Source organism: Curcuma longa, unplaced genomic scaffold, assembly GCF_044706935.1.
Source record: "Curcuma longa cultivar G26 ecotype Majalengka, Jawa Barat unplaced genomic scaffold, ITB_CL_G26_1.1 contig_20270, whole genome shotgun sequence".
Classification (NCBI taxonomy): domain Eukaryota; kingdom Viridiplantae; phylum Streptophyta; class Magnoliopsida; order Zingiberales; family Zingiberaceae; genus Curcuma; species Curcuma longa.
In genome coordinates this window covers 1,079-9,450 of record NW_027431326.1, presented here as the reverse complement: position 1 = coordinate 9,450, position 8,372 = coordinate 1,079, and the positions used below count along the sequence as shown (strand labels likewise).

At 32.9% G+C, this 8,372-nt stretch overlaps 4 pseudogenes; 3 read left to right on the top strand and 1 right to left on the bottom strand.

The window, feature by feature from the left end:
- Positions 1 to 4,535: 4,535 nt before the first annotated feature.
- On the bottom strand, positions 4,536 to 5,240 carry LOC141817379 (uncharacterized; annotated as a pseudogene).
- Positions 5,241 to 7,226: 1,986 nt separating this feature from the next.
- LOC141817383 (5S ribosomal RNA) lies at positions 7,227 to 7,345 on the top strand (annotated as a pseudogene).
- Positions 7,346 to 7,619: 274 nt separating this feature from the next.
- Positions 7,620 to 7,737, top strand: LOC141817382 (5S ribosomal RNA; annotated as a pseudogene).
- A 288-nt stretch (positions 7,738 to 8,025) lies between these two features.
- On the top strand, positions 8,026 to 8,143 carry LOC141817384 (5S ribosomal RNA; annotated as a pseudogene).
- The last annotated feature ends 229 nt before the right edge of the window (positions 8,144 to 8,372 follow it).

Sequence of the window (8,372 nt, the reverse complement as noted above, 5' to 3'; positions counted from 1 at the left end):
ACTTGCTCAGTGGCAATTTCTGATGGTCTAGCTATCAGTCGAAGCTGTTAGGGTCACAGCTATTAGGGATGATTGAAGATATGGCTTTTTCATGTTTCCAAGAAGTATGACTTTGCAAGGATGTTTCCAATCGAGATATTCTCAAAATGTGTAATCTACCATCAAAATGTTCCTCGGTCAAGGATGTTCCCAAAGTGAGTGCACTATTACGGGAAATGTTCTCGATCGGAAATGTTCCCAAAATGTGTAATTTACTATGAGGAAGTTCCCAAAGTGAGTGCACTGCATTAGTGCAATTAACTTTAAGATTTTGAAATTTAATTAATATGTTCAATCAATATTATTAGCTTGTGTAAGTCTAGTCAAAGTTAACCAAGTTAGTATAAAGTCCAAACATGTCAACAGTAATCATTACTGATATTTGAAAGTTGATAAAAGTCCTAACAGGTTAAGAGTGATCGGATGTTAGACAAGTGAAAATCTAAGCATGTCAAAAGAGCACCGGATGCGTGGCAAGGTTGGAAACCCTAGAAGAGTAAACTCTAAGTAAGTAGAAGTTTAAACAAGATAAGGATGATATGATATTTGACAAGGGGAAAGTCCAAGTAGGATCAAATGCTTGGCAAGAGAAAAAAACACATAAAGGAGTGAACTTTAGATAGAGAGAAATCTTAGAGAAGTAAACTCCAAATAAGGAAAAACCCCTATAAAAGTGAACTATAAATAGAGAAAAATTTTAGAAAAGTGAACTCTAGGTGAAGAGAAAATTGGGAGGAGTGAACTTCAAACAAAGGGAAGATCCTAGAGAAGAGTGAATTCTAGGTAAAGGAGAGTCTTGAAAGAGTAAACTCCAAAAAAATCTTGAAAGAGTAAACTCCAAAAAAGTTTGAAACAGAATAAACTTCAAGGAATAAGAGAGAAGTCCCGATAAGTTAGGAAGATTAAATAACAGAAGCCTAATAGATCAAGTAGACCATATACTAGGCATATTGTATTTGGACTCATTCTATGTTACAGGAAGCTAACCTAAGTCAACTGGGCAATCAGAGAAGAATTGTTATTAAAGGTTCTAAGTGACCCGAAATAGCTGAGTCAGCAGAGTCTGAACAACTAGAGTTATTTTAGGTGATGAAAAAGATGTCACGTCAGCAACTTGATAGATTTCTCTAAAAGGATGCCAAGAGCTCAAGTTCAGAATATCAATTCGTCTACACACATTCTCTTCCATACGCTCAGAGTTCTCAAAGTGCTCGTGTTGTGATTTAGTTGATCCAGAAAGCATCAAAACAGGTGCAGCTGCATTCAAGACTTCTAGAGGTGATCTCTATCTTTCGAAAAGTGTCCAAAAAAGAGAAATAGTTAGTGGCTCATGATCGAGGTATAACCTGTGGAGTAGGAACCTTAGATGGTTGTTGAACCATGTAAATCTAAGTGTCATTAGTTTTTGTTCTTATGTTTTACTCTTGTTATTGGGCATATTATGATGCGAACTAACTCTATAGATAAACATGATTTGTAAAAATAAACATTATTCATCCTCTCTAATGCATCCGATCTTATAATTAGTATCAGAGTTAGACAAGCCACCACTGTACGGAGCAAGGAGGGTTGGTTTCAAAATTTTGATTTTATTTTAGATTATTTTCTTCCTTTTTGCTATAAAAAAAATAAGTAAATGGACTTCGAATAAAATCTCTATCGTAACATCAACAACCCACCACCATTCGAGATCAAGAATTTTGAGTATTTGGAAACCAATAATGAAGAACTTCATCATAGTGGATGATTTTAACAATTGTGTCATCTTGAAGGAAGGGTTTGAGGCTCCGAAGACAAATGGACCAAAGACAAATTAGAAAATCAGAAGCAAATGTAAAGATAATAAATTTATTAATTGGTATTATGTCTAATAACATCACGTGCAAAATAGATTGGTGCAAAAACATGTATGACCTCTAGATGTGATTAATCAAGCTCTACGAAAATCCCTCGAGGCTATAAGACAAACTGAAGGTAAATAACCCTAAGACCAAGTTGAATAAGAATCCACATGACTAGAGTTTGAGGGGAAAAGTTATCTTCGATTGGCATAAATTTAGTTTAAATATTATATAATTTATAAACTTACAAAAGAGAATAGAATCGAGCAATACATCCTTCTTCAAAATGTCGTGACTAACTACAGTTTCTTATTTACCTCCATGATAATAATTTAAATTTAAATATCATACAATTTATTTTGAAAGTACTATAAGAATAAATATCCTATTTTTAAAAATATTATTATACAACCCCGTGAAGAAGGAGATGTCATTATTCAAAATTTAAAAATGAGAAAGAGTGATATATCACTATAAAAATCAATGTAATATTAATATTGGAGTTTCCAAGGTAAATAATTTTATTATTTGTGAAAATTTTATTTTTGAATTTGATGAAATGCATATTAATATTTATGATAATTTAGTTAATTATGACTTTCCTAGTTTAATTTCAAGCTAATATAGAAATTTAGATCTCATAGACGTGGATGATAAGTTAAATCTTAAAAATTCACAATTAAATTCAAATAATTGAAATTTAATTCATCAAAATTAGATTAAATAAATTAATCATAATAATTCAAAAATAATCAGAAATTAAAAAAAAGATTAATCAGAATAATTAGATTAAACGTTAGAATAATCAGATTGATTAATCAAAATAATCACAATTTAATTAATTTAAATAATCAAAATTATTTAAAATCCAAAAAATATAATATAATTTTAAAAATTCAAAAAATAGAAAAATAATTTTAGAAATCTAAAAAAAATCTAATAATCAATTTTTAAATTTTAGAAATTTAAAATTAAATTTCAAAAGTCTGAAAAATTAGTTTTTAAATTCAAAAAACATTTTTTAAATTCTATAAATTCAGCTTTAAATTTCAAAAATAAAAAAATAATTTTAAAATTTTAGAAATTCAAAATATAAAAATTTTTAAAATTAAAAAGTTAAAAAAAGAAAATAATTTTTTTAAACAAAAATTTTTTAATTTAAGAATGATCATTAAAAATTTTATAAATTAATTTAAAATACAAAATTTAGATTTGAGTTATAAATCTAAGTTTGATAAAGATACGAAAATAAACCCGAAATACTTATGCCAATATATAATCAAATATCATTCTACTATGAAACAAACACATAAAATTTTATTCAAAAAATATCATAAAATTTTATTCAAAAACTATCACAAATTAAGAATAAAAGTGTGTTAAAATTAGATCGACACATTCAAAAAAATCAAATAAAATATATCAAATTGTATATTTGATATATTATTTAAAAATCCACAATAATTTCACATGATTTATTTTCTACTATATACATGTTTATATTTCATGAATTGATTGTTATAATTATCATGTCTCTTTCTAATATGCACACACGATATTATTCTTTTACATCGCTATTCATTTTCTATATGCATTTTAGAAGAAAAAAATATGCATTAGCCGAGACCAAAGGAACCAAGGATCACAACAATAGATTCAGATTTGGGGTTTAGATTGTTTATCCATTTGCCAAAATAGCATACAATAATAGTAAAAGATAGAACAATAAAACAACATGAATTTCAAATAACATAGAACAATAAAACTTAATAGAGCTGAGGATAGATAAAACATAGAACTCAAAACAACATAAAATACTAAAACTCTAAAAAATAAAAACATCAAATTTGCCACTAACTTCTGAAGGACTACTCACCGTATTGCTTGCAACTTAGTTTTCTCAAGATTATGAGAGAATCTCATCGAGCGACACTACAACAGGTCAACAACAAATATCAAAGAAATATAACTAGCAAACTAGAACTAAGCAATGAGTGAAAGTGATTGTCAAGAATGGACAATAATGAGTACGGTAGACGATCTTAGAGTTGAGCTTTTTGATCTAGTACTATGGAGCAAGAAAATGAGGTTGCAATAATTTAACTGAATTTAGAGGGATACATTTGGATAGAAAAGGGGAGTGAGGCGTCTTCACTTTTGATGATTTGATAAAAAGTACCCTTTTCATTTTTTTCCCCTGTCTACAAACACATTGCACCTAAATTCTTCAACAAAAAGTAAAATCCGTCATCCCAACGATTCACACAATCGACCTACGATCATCTGTAAAGAGATAAATCTACAATTTACCACGACGGAAGAAAACATTGTCTCAGCTTACGTCGAGATTCGACCCTTGCCCACTTCAGCAATTCTACTTCGTCGTGACCAACTCAACTATGCTCCGGAAGTACATTGCACCCAAACTCGATGGATGTCTTGGTAGCCTTCTGGAATGAAATCATTGATCAGATGTAGCAAATTTGTGCATAAGTTAGAACCATATCCAGATGAATGAATCACATAACTCTAGGAATCTGTTAGAATCGGAGGATCAAAAGTTGCCGACAGATTGCTGGATGTGAACACTGCTTGTGTTAAAATGAAAGAAAAATAACAAGAAAACTTATATACAAATTTGGTAATAATCCCTTACTACAATTGGTAGTCAGTCTTTAGGAAAACCTCCTACTGTGTTCCCTTCAGTGCAGTGTAAACACAACCCTAGTTCTCAATCTGATCAGATAATGGCTTCTTGTGGATTTTCACATGGCGGCGGAGAAGCTTCTGCTTAGGTAACTTTAAGAAATCTAAAACATCCATCAGCTTCTGCATAACCAATGACGGTTAAAGCCAAGCTAGTTCGCACCATAATAAATGGTGTTTTTACAAGGTAAGGTAATAGAGAACTTACAGTCCTGTTGTTGACAAGATCCTCATAGTATACGAGAACGTGATGGGAGCTCTTGAAATAGTCCAAAGAATCAGTACCCAATTTATCCGCCCGCTGTAGTTCAGCAATCAATGATGTTTCATTTATTGTGGGCTTATATTTTGCAAGTATATCAGCCTGCATATTATGAAAGTAATAAGGGTCGATATGATTATCTGAGTTGGTGATCTCAGGGTTTTATGGTGCACACATTTCTCAAGTAGGACAAAAAAACAATAACAGGATACCTCATCCTCAGAAAGCACATGAGGTTTATGAGTCCCATTTAGTTGTTTCACATTCCTATCATGGGTATTTGCAAGTATTGAAACTAAACGGTGTAGTAGGTTTCTTCTGAAAAGAAATATTGCAAAAACTCATCTCTTATTGAAATACTCAATTGCAGTTTTGTGGTGTTGCATCAAACACTAAACAAGCAGGTAAGATTATGAAAACATTAATCAAAGGATTAATCTAAGGCAGTATGTCTATGCAGCATAGGACAGAAACATCAGTAATGATATTCAAGGTGCAAAAGTTATGAAAACATCTTGAAAAAAAGCCACTTTCTAATTCTAACAAGTTTTTTGGAATTCAGTTACCAATGATATAAGACAACCATGTCTCTTGGTTCATTATGACTGAGTTCTAATAGAGTTATACAAATAGTACCTCTAAATAAGTCCTTTCTGATACATTGGTTGGAAGTTTGTACACAGTTCTATAGTTTGCAGGTCTTTTCTTTTCATAAAGTTAATAGCAACTAATAAAGGTAAAGTGCAAGAAAATTGTATATCAAACAGAAGTTTACAGGCCAAATCAAGATTTTCTTGTTGAATTTGTAGAATAAAGAGTACTTATTATCTTCATAAATCAATTCTTCAACACATTAGATAAATCTTAAAAGCAAGTAAGATGGATGGAAACATTGAAAATTCCTGCAGAAGATAAACAGTTGTAAGATCACAAGTTTTACGTGAAGCATAGCTGAGTTGATACTCAATAATAAAAAAAACACATTAGATAGATAATACTGAGCATCATTAACAGGTGAGTATTTGGGATCAGCTAACACATTTACTAAATATATTTTAAATTTAACACAAAACTTACTAGCAGGCACAACATGAGACAAATGACTAAATCAACAAGTTTCCAAAGGATTTTCTTAGTTTTATATATTTATTTATCCCTTTTTTGTCAACAATGATCTCAAATTGAACCAAAACTTTTATTCATGAAGCTAATTAGCATTATAAAAGAATGCACCTGTACAACCCTCAGCTTGCAATCAACATTGATGATCAGGTATTCAAGAACAAAGAATGTTCTTTTGTCATCCAAACAGCATAATAATTGCGCTCAGGGGGCATTAAAGATTCGTAATGTCAAACTTCACAATTACCAATCTCCTATATCTAGCATACATTCTTTATTAAAAAAAAATGGGCATCACTATGTGATTAATGATATACTAGAAACCCACTGTGATTCTCTTTCAACAACTGAGTGCCTAATGACCATCTGCCAATCCTTATCAAGGCCAACTATAATGGACAAGAAATCAACATCAAGAATGATTGTTGTGCTAGTACACATCATAAATCCATCAATAAAGGTATCATTGTGATTGTGATCACTAGAGATGCCTCCCGATCCAACTACACTAAAAGGACCTAAACCACATCACTATTAAGCTTAAGCATGCTTGATAAAGGAGTTTTCCAACAAAATCATCAAGCATGGAGGTATATCCTACAGCATGTTGCAAGCTTTACAAAGGGTAATCTATGAAAATTATAAGAAAAGCTAGTTTTCATGGTGAAGAAAATTCAGTTTTTTATCAAAGGGCGCACTCAAGGTTCTGAAATTCCAAAGGGCACACCATAGTTTACTTTTTATCAAAGAGCGCATTGAATTCCTGCCAATAGCTTTACACTTTCCTAAGCATCCGAGCCACATTTTGAAAACAAGGTATTTTTTTGATTTGGATGCACGTAACCTCAACATATCTTCACTCTCTCAGCTTGCGGGAAGTGAAATCCTCGAAAAGCCAAAATCCTACACACAAGTCATCTTATTTCTCTCTGTCATTTGGTTTTAGGGTTTTCGCTGAAACTCCCCAGTTCATCATCTTTCCCTCTCCTATTCGAGTTTAGGGTTTATGCCGAAACTCTAATAATCGCTCATCAAGTTTGGCCTTCTCATCCTGTGTCCCGACGCTGGCTAATCTCCCTCCTCTCCTTTTGCAGCTCACTTAATTTCAAAGATCGTTAATCTAGTCTTGTAAACTGGACTCCCATTGTAGAAGAGTGCAAGAATATGGTTCAACCTCTTGATCATCTCCAAAGGTGCGAAGGTTGATTTTCAAGGACCATTTGATGGATAAATATGGAACGCGTGGTTGAAAGAATGAGTGCCATTATACCAACACTAATGCATCAGATCCCATCAGAACTCCGAAGTTAAGCGTGCTTAAACGAGAAAAGTACTAAGATGAGTGACCCCTTGGGAAATCCTTGTGTTGTATCTATTTTTTATTTTCTTTTATATTTTTGGCGGGCGGCTACCTTCCTTCTCGTCTCTAGCCTGACGTGCAATTCCAAGAGAGATCCGTGAATACGTGTATTTTCTTGGAATTTTTTTGAGTTACACGTGCATATTTTTCAATTGTCTCTTTTCTCCAATTATTTCATCGTTGTTTGGTTGAGAAATCGCAGAGAGATTTTAGGGTACTACATGGCGTGGCAAAGGTTGATTTTCGAGGACCATTTGCAGGATAAATAGGGAGTACGTGGTTGAAAAAAGGATGTGATCATATTAGCATTAATGCACCAGATCCATCTGAACTCCAAAGTTAAGCGTGCTTGGGTGAGAGCAATACTAAAATGGATGCCCCCTTGGGAAGTTCTCGTGTTGCACCTATTTTATTTTGTTTTAGTTTCTTGGCAGACGGTTGCCTTCCTTCTCGTCTCTAACCACGTGTTCGCGTCGCAACAAGCAATTCCGAGAGAGGTTCATGCGTACTTGTGTATTTTCTTGGAATTTTTTTTTAGGAACGAATGCATATTTCCGATTGTCTCTTTTCCTCCAATTATTTTGTCAACATTTGGTTGGGAAACCGCGGAGGGATTTAAGATTCACACAACACGATGAAGGTTGATTTTCGAGGGCCATTTGTGAGATAAATAGGAAGCGCGTGGTTGAAAGAATGGGTGTGGTCATACTAACACTAATGCACCGAATCCCATCAGAACTCCGAATTTAAACGAGATTGGGCAAGAGAAGTACAAGAATGGATGACCCCTTGGGAAGTCCTTGTGTTCATTTATTTTTTATTTTATTTTATTTTTTTGGTGGGCGACTGCCTTCCTTCTCATCTCCAACCTCGTGTTCACGTCGCAACGAGCAATTCTGAGAGAGGTCCGTGAGTGCATGTGTGTATTTTCTTGGAATTCTTTTTTAGGTACGAGTGCATATTTTCAATTCTCTTTTCCTCCAATTATTTCGTCGTCGTTTGGCAAGCCTATTACAAGTTTTGTTTGGGAGGAAGGGCCTTT